At 42.8% G+C, this 12,829-nt stretch overlaps 2 protein-coding genes across 4 annotated transcripts in view; one reads left to right on the top strand and one right to left on the bottom strand.

The window, feature by feature from the left end:
- LOC101284368 (zinc finger protein 211-like) overlaps window positions 1–12,829 on the top strand; it is a 274,839-nt gene that overhangs the window by 47,352 nt on the left and 214,658 nt on the right. The gene's annotated exons all lie outside the window — the stretch shown is intronic.
- Window positions 1–12,829, bottom strand: part of LOC101283876 (zinc finger protein 551) — a 270,119-nt gene that overhangs the window by 134,395 nt on the left and 122,895 nt on the right. The window lies entirely within an intron of this gene.

Raw genomic sequence — 12,829 nt, 5'->3', positions numbered from 1 at the left:
ATGTACATTTTGGGTATTTCCAGAGTTTGTAGAAAATAAACTGTTGCAAACATTTGTGTACAGTTCTTAATATGGATATTTGTTTCATTTATCTTTTGTTCAAAAAATTAGATTGCAGTGTCTGAATCATGAGGTAGGTGACTATTTAGCTTTTGAAGAAACTAACAAATTCTGACTAAATATTTGTGTTTTTTACATTTTTACCAGCACTGTATGAGGGTTCCATTTTCTCCATATCCTAGCGAATACTTATTTGGTCAGTCGTTTTTAATTTTAACCCTTTTAATAAGTTTGTTACTCTGTCTCACTGTTGTTTTCATTGTATTTCCATAAGAATTCATGATTAGCATTTTTTCGGATGTTTAATCCCTTTTGTCGTTTGCTCTCTTTTGTAAAATATCCATTTTTATCTTCTATTTTATGAACTTTTGCTATATTCTTTCTTTTTTTTTTAACAAGTAGGACATTGAAACAACAAAGATGTGTATTGGAGTGTCATCCATTTTCACTTGTTGAATAATGTGATTGTTTTATGGAAGAAATGCTTTCAGTACTGGAAGGGCATGCCCTGAGTTTTTTCAGTTTTTTTGTTATGCACGGTGTAATGGACACATGTTATACCATACACTTTTAAGATTAATTTGCCCTGGGAATTCCCTGATGGTCTAGTGGTTAGGACTCTGCTAGGGCCTGGGTTCAATCCCTGGTCAGGGAACTAAGATCCCACAAGCCACTCAGTGCAGCCAAGGGGAAAAGAAGAAAAAGATTAATCTACCCTAATATGTTGTCCATCACTTTCTGAAGTCCAGACAGTGAATAATGACCTTGCTTTGTAGTGTTTGTCCATTTTCCTGCTCCATTATGGGGGTTGGTAGGTTGGAGCAGGACTCTTAGATAGACTAAATGACATCAGGATGAACAGTACATTCTTTGAGTCTCCAAAGCCCGATATGGAGGGAGCTAGGAGGGCAGGGATCAGACTCTCCAAGCCTGGGTCAGGCAACCTGGGTTTGTAGCCCAGATGTTGGATTCACATCCTGGATCCTGTTGCCTTGACTCACAGATAAATGAGTCACTTACCTTCTCTCCTCCCCCAACCCTCTGTAAACAGGGATAAGGAGCGTCTTGTCCCCTGGCCTTTAGATGAGCTGCAGAGCCAAGGCTCCCATACCCCGTGAGGTGGGTATGCCTGTGGTGACACACCGAGCCCAGCCACCCTGCGCTCCTCCTGACTAGCGGCCCGAGCTGATGCCGTGGTGCCACCCTCAGGAGGCCAGTGCTGCAGGGCACTGAGGCCTCGCGTGGGTTTCCCACCAGAGAATCTTTAGGTGACTTGTTGGAACTCCTTCAGGTTCAGTTCCTGACGGATGTACAGGCAGTGATGGTATTTAACTTGTTCTTTGTGAGGAGCAATAAAAGAAAGAGACTGGCACTTCCCTGGAGGTCCAGTGGTTAAGACTCCGTGCTTCCACTGTAGGGTGCACGGATTTGATCCCTGGTCAGGGAACTAAGATCCCACCTGCAGTGCGATGCGGCCAAAAAAAAAAAGAGACCAAACAAAGAGGCAGACCACTCAATATAGGTAGGTGGCAGTTTTAATGGGCAAGGGAACTTATGAGGCTTGTCTTGGGTCTTGTCTTGGCTACAAGTTGTGTGGCTTTCCCCATACACCCACCAAATCTTTCTTTTTATTCTTCCTTTCCTTCCTTCCGCCCTTCCTTTTCTTTCATGCATGCTGTGCCAGGTCTTAGTTGTGGCATGCGGGATCTAGTTCCCTGACCAGGGATCGAACCCGACCCCGTGCATTGGGAACGCAGAGTCTTAGCCACTGGACCACCAGGGAAGTCCCCACTCACCAAATCTTAAAAGTTAGTATGGCCGCCCTAACTGGATTCAGCCACATACACTGTCTAGATAGTCTCAACACCACATTTCTGTCTGAAGGCTGTATCCTTGGAGCAGCTTCTAGAAGTGGAGAAGACAAGTGAATGCACATTCCAAGGACAGCAGAGTGACTGAGGGGCCTCCAGTTGCCCAGGTCCAGCCTGGGGATCACCCAGCAGTCACGTCTTCTCAATGACCTCCTCCGACATTACCCACCACCCCGTGACCGGCTCTGCAATCTCTCAAGCTCCCCTCTTCTGCAGCTTGCCCACATCCGTCGGCCATGGCTTTCTGTTGCATGGAGGTGGCTCATTTGGCAGATACCTGGCTGTGCTGAAGGCAGATACCTAAGCAGCAGTAGAGGCACAGGCAAGAAGAAACAGACTGACAGTGTTTCCAAACTCAGTGTCATGTTTTTCCACCAAGAACTGGTGAAAGTTGGCCTCTGTCATCGTGTGACTTCAATATGATGTTAACGGTGCACGCGCCTCTGTAGTTTCTGTAGTTAACGGTGCACGCGCCTCCTTGAGTGGTAGTAATAACGTCCACAGCCTTCCTACTTTGGAGGACAGCTTTTCTGTTTAGAGATATTTGAGTGTTCAATAAAGACAGGCTTTGTTGGCTGTCATTTGAGGCTGCCTGGGTGGATTTTCTAAGAGCTGCTATGTGTGCTTTAACACCCTCCAGGCCGATGGAGGCAGATCACACCAGTGGGAAACAGAATGTACCCACCTAGAATTGTGGAGAGGGAGGTTGGCAACTGTTCCTGTGGGGTGGATTCTTCCCTGTGCCCAGGGAAAACCCAGGGTACAGCAACCTGCCACCCAGGTGGAAGCCATGGCCAAAGATTAGTGCCACACAACCATCAGGTCCCATTTAGGGCCACCCAGTGAATACTTGGCCAGTGCAACAAGTCAGTGACAAACTAGTTGCTGTACTTCAATATGATGGAGTGACTGCACAGTTCCAGTGATATCCATCCCCTATCCCTGGCCTCATTATGTTGGTTCTGTTTAGATTTTTCTGTTCCAGCATAGGGCTGTCTGGGTGCTCAGATGTCCATAACCTGGGGTAAGTCACATAAACCCCTCCTATTCTGCACACAGCCACCCATGGCTCTAATAATGTGTTGTTGTTGTTTTAAATGATACTTGCAGTCGGTTTGACAGGCTGCCTGTGTAGTTTGACAGAAAAAGAATACTCTTACCCATTGTTATCGGTCGTGTATGCCAAAGTCCAGGTCTCTGGATCAGTATTGATAATGTCAGATTGTTGACCTGAAACAAATAGACTGTCAGATATTTCTTCAATAAAGATGGGATTAGGGACTTCCCTGGTGGTCCAGTGGTTAAGAATCCGCCTGCCAATGCAAGGGACACAGGTTCGATCCTGGTCGGGGAACTAAGATCCCACATGCCACGGGGCAACAAAGCCCGCGCACTCTGAAGCCCCCCACGCCACAATTAGAGAAGCCCTCATGCTGCAGTGAAGATCCTGCATGCCACAACTGAGACCTGACGCAGCCAAATAAATAAATTAAAAAAAATAAAGATGGGCTTATTTGGGATCAGCAGAGAGTTACAAATCAGGGTCCATAACTATGGCAAGGCACATGCTATTTCCTGCATGGCAAGGGCAGAGGAACATTTTTTTAAAAAAATTATTTTATTTATTTTTGGCTGCATTGTATCTTTGTTGCTTTGTTGCACATTGTGTGTGGGCTTTCTCTAGTTGCGGCGAGCGGGGGTTACCTTTATTGCAGTGCGCGGGCTTCTCATTGCAGTGGCTTCTCTTGTTGTGGAGCACGGGCTCTAGGCACACAGGCTTCAGTGGTTGTGGCACCTGGGCTCAGTAGTTGTGGCTTGCGGGCTCTAGAGTGCAGGCTCAGTAGTTGTGGCGCACGGGCTTAGTAGCTCCGCAGCATGTGGGATCTTCTTGGCCAGGGCTCAAACCCGTGTCCCCTGCATTGGCAGGCGGATTCTTAGCCACTGAGCCACGAGGGTAGCCCCAGAACACTTTTATAGACAGGAAAAGGGTGTTGGGAGGGCTGTAGTAAACAAAGAGTCCATGGCATTTCATTGGCTGAGTCTTTACCAGGAGAGGAGTCTTTCTTCTTCCTGTTGGACACTGCAGGGCATGACAGCTCCCCTTTCTGGTCTCCAAACTGTTTAATTAAGGCTTCCGTTTATTGTTTTACATTTACCTGTTTTTTTTATAAGTTAATTTTTTTATTGGAGTATAGCTGCTTTATAATGTTGTGTTCATTTCTGCTGTATAGCAAAGTGAATCAGCCATACATATACATATAACCACTCTGTTCTAGACTCCATTCCCATATAGGTCATTATAGAGCACCAAATAGAGTTCCCTGTGCTATACAGTAGGTTCTTATTAGTTAACTTTTATATGTAGTAGTGTGTACACATCAATCCCAATTTCCCAGTTTATCCTCCACCACCAGCCCTTTCCCCTTTGGTAACCATAAGTTTGTTTTCTACATCTGTGACTCAATTTCTATTTTGTAAATAGGTTCATTTGTACCATTTTCTTAGATCCCACATATAAGTGACATCATATGATATTTGTCTTTCTCTGTCTGACTTACTGCACTCAGTATGACAATCTCTAGTTCCATCCATGTTGCTTCAAATGGCATTTTTTTCATTCTTTTTTATGGCTGAGTAATATTCCATGGTATATATGTACCACATCTTCTTTATCCATCACCTGTTAGTGATTTAATCTGCTGCTTTAATACTCCATTTTTCCTTTCTACCAACCCTGCTGCTTGCGGGTTACAGGGGAGATAGAACCTCCACTCAATGCCAAGTTCTTTTGCTCAGTCTTGCACATCACGACCTTTGAGATGTGACCCCTGATCACCATCTGTTGGATTAGAGTATTCATGCATGTGACTCAGCCCCTCCAATTCCCTGCTAGTGGGCAACTGGTTTCCCTGGCACCAGGAGGCAGCTTGGGTTAAACCCGACACAGTGTCCACACAAACCAAGGTGTATTTAGAACCTTCACTCGCACGGAGGAGGCCAGTGTTATCATTTGCCAGCCACTCCCTTGTCGGCAACTCCATAGACGACCCCAGACTCCTTTGACAGTTGCCTTGGACGTTGTTTAGAACACTCTGAGAAAGCCCTTCCTTTTTCCTTTCTGTTTCCTCCTGGTTGTCAAGAGAAAGCCTCTGTGTGATGCTGAGTCTCTTATGCCCCCACCCCCGTTACTAATTTCCCTTTTCAGCAGAGGGAGCAGGCCTAACAAGACCCGTGAGCTCCCTGAGATGGTGGAGCATTATTTTGATTTCATGAGTGTGTTCATGGTGAACTTCATTTGTGAGAAGTCAGGCTTGTTTCCCTAATTAACAGAGAAGCAAATATGCTTCTTAGAATACAATCTAAAAAAAAAAGAAAAAGAATACAATCTATTTAAGACGGTGTACATCAGTTTAAAGAGAATAAAATTAGTAACGATTATCACAGCTAAGGTCTCCTTTTCCTTTCAGCTGTCATACTGTAAACAATGACCTTTCTGTGATCTATTTAGTACCACATTAATGCTTTTTGGTGGTGATTTCACTCTTGAAAATGGCACTTAAGTGTAGTGTTTATGTGCTGTGTGGTGTTCCTAACCTAAGCACAAGGCTGTGATGTGCCTTAGAAAGAAAATAAGTGTTAGATCAGCTTTGTTGAGTCATGAGTTACAGAACTGTTGGCTGTGAGTTCAGTGTTCATATGACAACAATACATAACAAGGTGTCTTTGGATAGGAACACGCATGAAACAATGTTATATATTGATCAGTTGGTAAACAAGCTGTGACCCAAGGTTCTTGGGAACCCAAATCTGTATTTCCTCTAAAAGCAATGGTTTTCGATGCAGAAATCAGTAGTGCAAGCTCTTAATTAGTGCAACGAAAAGACTGCTTTTGAGAACATAACTTCCGTGAATAATGGTGGTTTTATAAAACATAGCTACCATTATAATGAGAAGTAACTGCTTTTTCTTTGGCCTCACCACCTGGCATGCGGGATCTTAGTTCCCCGACTAGCAATCGAACCTGCCCCCCCCCCCGCAGTGAAAACATGGAATCCTAACCACTGGACCACCAGGGAAGTCCCTGACTGCACTTTAATACTGTTTTTTTTTTTCTTGGCCACACTGCTCAGGTGGTGGGAACCTTAGTTCCCTGACCAGGGATTGAACCTGGGGCCACAGCAGTGAAATCGTGGAGTCCTAACCACTGGACTGCCAAGGGATTCCTGCTAATACACTTATTTTTAAAGCACAGGTGATTCTCACCATTTCTTATTCCTAATCATTATATTGTGTTTTACCATTATGTATGTTCCTGAGGTTTTGACTACCGAATCAGGGAACAAAACACCAAGTTGTGTTTCTGCACATCTCTTTCCAATTCCATGTTTTGTGATGTTGTGACAGCTTGAGATGGGCCCTGGAGGGAGTATTTACATGAGGGATATTGACAAACACTACCAACCCGGGCTTGTTCTATTGATGTTTAGACTTTAGAAAGTGATGAACAATATGTTAATAGAGCAGATTACACTAAAGTGTACGGTGTCTATGGCTGTTACATTATGAATAGCACAAAACATTGAGGATATAGTCTTCAGTTCTCAAAAACAATTGTTATTAAAAAAAATTGTTATAGACTTGTGCCCCATGACCCAATATATAGTTGAAGCTTTAACCCTAATCCAACTGTATCTGGAGTTAGGGCATTCAAAGAAGTAATTAAGGTTAAATGAGATCATTAGGGTGGGGCTCTAACACAACATAATTACCGTTTTTATAATGAAAGGGAAAGACACTAGGGTGGCAGTCACACAGAGAAAAGCCACGTAAGGACACAGCAAGATGGTGGCCATCTGCAAGCCAAGGAGAGAGGCCTCAGGAGAAACCATCCTCTGTGGCGCCTTGAACTCCGTCTTCTAGCTTCCAGATGCAGATCTAGTTTCCTCTGTGTGTAGATGCACAGAGAGAGCGCTCTCTGCTGTCTCTCCCTCTTCTTATAAGGACACTAGTCCTGTCAGATCAGGACTTATTTACCCTGAACTACCTCCTTAAAAGCCCTATCGCCAAATATAGTCAAATTGGGCATTAGGCCTTCAAATAAGAATGGTGGCAGGGGAGAGGAGAGAGATAATTCAGTCTATAACACAGTACAGTACTAAGGTAAAGGCCTTTACGCCATGTGAACATTCTGATGTCTTAGGGGGAATTCCCTGGCCGTCGGTTGTTAGGACTCTGGGCTTCCATTTTAGGGGGCACGGGTTCAATCCCTGGTCAGGGAACTAAGATCCCGCATGCCGTGTGGCACGGTTAAAAGAAAAAAAATTGATGTCTTAGGAAACTGGAGTTGGAAGCAAAGGATTTGCTACAATCCCTGCACTCATAGGGCCTTTCTCCAGTGTGAACCCTAGTGTTTAAAACAGATTTAGGCTCTGTTGGGACTTCCCTGGTGGTCTAGTGGGTAAGACTCCGCGCTGCCCATGCAGGGGGCCCGGGTTCGATCCCTGGTCGGGAAACTAGATCCCACATACATGCCACAACTATTTGACACAGCCAAATAAGTAAATATTTTAATTTTTTAAAATAAATTTATTTATTGCTATATGGCTGCGTTGGATCTTTGTTGTTGTGCGTGGGCTTTCTCTAGTTGCAGTGAGCAGGGGCTGCTTTTCGTTGTGGTGTGCAGGCTTCTCATTGTGGTGGCTTCTCTTGTTGCAGAGCACGGGCTCTAGGCACACGGGCTTCAGTAGTTGTGGCATGCGGGCTCAGCAGTTTTGGCTCACCGGCTCTAGAGCACAGGCTCAGTAGTTGTGGCTCACAGGCTTAGTTGCTCCATGGCATGTGGGATCTTCCCAGACCAGGGCTCGATCCTGTGTCCCCCGCATTGGCAGGCGGATTCCTAACCACTGTGACACCAGGGAAGTCCCTAAATAAATATTTTTTTAAATAATAAAATAAAACAGATTTAGGCTGTATACGCAAGAAGGGCGAATGAATGCCTTTCATATGAATTTCAAACTTTCTGTGCCTCAGAGGGGACAGTTTGATGGTGGAAAATAGGTTCCCAGTTTTGGACAAGAATAGGTTGCTGTTCATGGGCCTCCTGGGAAAGAGGGCTGGGCTTTGTGGTTCTCTTTTGGGGCCTGGATGCCGTGAGTTTTAGAAGACTCAGAGGAGGGGTCAGTGTGACAATCTCAAGTGCTTCTGGGAGCAGCATGAATTTCCCCGCTTGTTCACAGGGCCTAACAGCACTGATGAGGGGAATGTCTTCTTCAGGTCTTGCCAAAAGCCGTGTCCCCTGACGTCCAGAGTTTAGCAGGTGATGTTCACTGGTTCTACGATCACAGGGTCATGGGCAACCATAATTGGTACAGCAACAGGGGAATAATAGGGAGTGAAGGAAACTGCAGCCGGTTAGATATAATGAGGAAGATGTGGGTGAAGGTTTTCAAAAGATACAAATGTCCAGTTAGAAAATAAATAATTCCTGAGTTAGTGTTACTAACTCAGCCTTGTGGCTAGAGTTAGTAACACTATATGACCCAAATGTAAGACTGGAAACCAGAAAACTCCTAGAAGAGAACATAGGTGGAATACTTTGACATAAATCATAGCAATATTTTTTTTTGGATTTGCCTCCTAAAGCAAAGGAAATTTAAAATAAATAAATAAATAAACAAGTGGGGCCTAATTAAACTTAAAAACTTTTGCACAGCAAGGGAAACCATTGACAAAACCTACAAAAAGAAAACCTACTGAATGGAAGAACATACTTGCAAATGATATGACCATTAAGGGGTTAATATCTAAAATATATAAACAGCTCATACATCCATTTCAACATCAAAAAAAGCAAACAGACTGATTAAAAAATGGGCAGAGGACCTGAATATGCATTTTTCCAAAGAAGACATACAGATGGCCAGGAGGCACATGAGAAGATGCTCAACATCACTAATTATTAGACAAATACAAATCAAAACCACAATGAGGTATCACCTCACACAGGTCAGAATGGCCATCATCAAAAAGTCTATAAATAATAAAGGCTAAAGAGGGTGTGGAGAAAAGGGAACCCTCCTATACTGTTGGTGGGAATGCAAATTGGTGCACTATGGAGGTTCCTTAAAAAACTAAAAATAGCACTACCAGATGACCCAGTAATTCTACCCATGGGTATTTATCCAAAAAAAGAAGACACTCATTCAAAAAGATACATGCATCCCTTTGTTCATTGCAGCACTATTTACAATAGCCAAGATATAGAAGCAGCCTAAGTGCCCATCAACAGATGAATGGATAAAGAAGGTGTGGTGCATATATACAATGGAATACTACTCAGCCACAAAAAAGAGTGAAATAATGCCATTTGCAACAATATGGATGGACTTAGAGGGTATTATGCCAAGACAAAGAAAGACAATATGTATGATACCACTTATATGTGGAATCTAAAATATAAAACTCAGGAATTCCGTGGCAGTCCGATGGTTGGGACTTGGTGCTTTCAATGCCAGGGGACCCTTCTTCAATCCCTGGTTGGGGACTAAGACCCCACAAGCCATGTGGTGGAGCCAATAAATAAATAAATAAATAAAATATAAAACTCACCCTCCTCTTGTTTTCCAGAGATAATCTCTAGTCCCCATGCAGACAACATCATTGCTCTTACAGGTGAAATGATAATTGCTACCCATCAAGGCAGTGATTGTGGAATCCAAAACCTTAACCTCAGTATTCAGACATCCACTTTCCATATCTGCACATATGTTATCACTGCAGCTACCATCCTGGCAGCAAATGTAAATTTGGGAAGTGACCACTTTTCCCAGGTAAGTGTCACATTCTTGGAAGGATAGATCTTATCTCAGAAAATTAAATAATAAATGCTGTATCGAAAAACAATTCAGATTTTTGGATTTGGAACATAAATACTGACAAAGAGAGGCAGAAGGGATGTATTCTGAGGGTCCCGGAGGCATGGCCCCACCTCATCCATTTGCTTTAGGGCTGCCTAGTATCTCTCCTCCATGTTTCCTCTCATAACCTGTCTATACTTTTCTGCCTCTTTTCACTGACTAAACACTGAACCTCATAACATCTATTTATAATAGCTTAATTCCACATGAAGTGAAGAGCAAGACTGTTTTACTTGTAATTTTTTGTGGACAAGCAGTGTCTTTTTAGTAATAGTTGGCTGTGCTATTTTAGTCTTTTGGGTGGATGATTTTCAAATGGGTCCTTAGGAGAATTTTAGTAACATGTCTGAAGAATGCAAGAGCAAAAACTTCCTGCCCCATTTTGTGAAAGGAAGAATACACCTAAACATGTGAACAAAAGAATGTAAGTTAAAATAGTAAGGTAAGCAGGGATGTAAAGAATCTCTAAATGTTACCATGTATGAAAACATATTTTATATGTGCATAGAATCTTCATTACTATTAATATTATGCTCCCTTCTCTCTAAAAAGATTTCTGGTGACCCTGAATCAATATAGATTTTTAATGTGTCATCTAGAAATCATGAGATGACTTATTCTAACAAACTTTATTATGATCACTCTCACTCCCTAATGGGTATCTTCCTAATCCTTCTTGTGGAAATCGAAATTTTCTTGAGTCCCCTAGAAAATAAAGCACAAATGTCCTAAGGAATCTGTTGTAGCCAATGAATTAATTTGTTTTATGCATCTCGACTGCAATTTTTTTTATCTCCTAGGGATAATAAGGACAATATTCACTCAGATTAGACCAAATACACAAAGCAACTAATTTCAGGCCTTGAACGGTGGATAGCATAGGGCTGTAACCTTGAGGGCTGTAATGAGACTTCAGGTGCAGAGAGCCAGTGAATCCTAGCTTTCTCCTCCAGCAGAGGCATCCTCATCACTGACCTCAGAGGCTGAGTCTCCACTCCTTCCTCCAGCGTTTGATACCCTCTGTGGCACCTGAACAGTGCCAACTCCAATGTCAGGACAACCTCAGAGACCAGTCCAGGACAGAACACAGCCAGGATGATAGGGCTTTTGTTGCTGCCTCCTGGACTTCATGGTGGGCTAGAAGGCCAAATGCAGCCCCGACTTGCATGACCAGATGGATCTGGATTCCAGGTCTTGGGACAGCTTCCTTATGCCCTGGACTTAATACCAGCAATACCTTGTACTGGGATTTGGCCTGGGGGACCTGGAATGCTGAAGAACTGGCCTAGGATGGTGCCAGATGCCTCAACAGAGTTTCCCATAGCCTAGAAGAGGGACCTTGCAGGGAGCAAGGGGAGATCAGTTCTGGCCTGATTCCTGCCCTCCTGTAGCAGCCATGGAACATGCGGACAATGAAATGCAAAATAGGCAATTTGAGGTCTACTAAGTGTGGCAACAAGGAGGCATCAAGTGTGAAACGAGGAAGTAGGCTTAGGATGTCTGAGATATATTGCTAAGTGAGAAAAGGAAAGTACAGATCTGTATACAAAATACGTATGACTTTATTTTTCCTGAGCCAACAACTTTTATAGGAAAATATCTGAACACAGACCCACACAGAATGACACACATAAATGCAGACACAATTCTAAAAGGATAATACTATAGTGCAAACCTCAGCTATTCCATTTATTTTTGCAATCATCTTTACTCTGAATGTCCTCTTTAACTCTTCCTCCAACTGGGATTTGGTCAATTTGGTTTTCAAGAATGAAGAAGGATCACAGTTTGGAGACAGACTCTTCAGAGTGACCATTCTTGTCGGGTACTGAGCTTAATTCCATGTCTTCTCAGACATCACTGCTAAAACACCTCGGAGATCTTAACTTTTTTCACCATTCATGGATGTTTCACCAGAACTATTTCTGCTACCATCTTTGAATCACTACTTAATTGTTATTAATAGCTTTCTATAATTTGCATTTTACAGCTGCTTTTCTGAGATAATTTCAATTCCACGTGGAGGTCAGTCCCAGTAATGACTAGAAAAATCATCATTATTTTCCAGCAAAAAGATGAAATCATCTGTTTAAGATACTCCCAATATTTCAACTGTTAAACAAAAGTCAGCTGAGTAAATTTGAAGATCTAATTGGCTTTATTAGGTGATTCATGTATTGGGTAGCATTCTATCTAGCAACTAGAAGGATGCTCTAAGGGGCTGCACAAAATGGAAGGTTTTTATAGGCAGAAGTGGAGTGGGGCAAGGATGTTGCCAAAAAGAAAAGGATTATTTTAAGGCTGAAACATCTTTGGTGGGGAAAGGAATGGCACAGGTTTTGTCATGCTCATTGCCCCTTCTTCCTCAGGGAGAAGATAGAGAGGGCGCACAGATTACCTCATTGGTGCTGGCCAAGAAATTCCAAACTGGTTGATTATGATTACATTTTTCAGAAAGGTTGAAACTGCAATTAGGTTAGGTATTAAGTCTAGTTTTGGAATTATGGTCTTTAGCACAAGTGATGTCATTTTGGGCCTGTGGTTTTTCTCTTTAACAAGGTGTTGAGAGCATGTTTTGCTATATGTTCCACATTTGTTTCCTTATTCTCTGTTTGAGATTGATTTCAGATTCCTGAAGGAATTGAATATGTGTCAGGATATGGATTAAGAGGTATTCAGTAGATAAGTGTTTCATAATTGGATACAATTATTAATTATAATGGAGGAGAAATGTTTTATGCAGGAATCACTGATGGAGATCCATCTTTCCACTCCTGCTTCAGGCTGGTGAACATCCCTCTTCTATCCTCCAGGTTCTGGCCCTATCTGGAGTTGTTTTTCTCTTGTCCCTGACCAAATATAAATATACATGGACTGTCAAAAAATGAATCTAAAGCTTGAGAGTGCATACCTTTGAACTACAAAACAATAATGTTTATTAGCTTCAGCTTCCAGTGGAGTCATTTTGTTTCTTAATTACTG

This window comes from Orcinus orca, chromosome 20, assembly GCF_937001465.1.
Source record: "Orcinus orca chromosome 20, mOrcOrc1.1, whole genome shotgun sequence".
Lineage (NCBI taxonomy): Eukaryota > Metazoa > Chordata > Mammalia > Artiodactyla > Delphinidae > Orcinus > Orcinus orca.
This window is presented reverse-complemented; position numbering and strand designations above follow the sequence as displayed.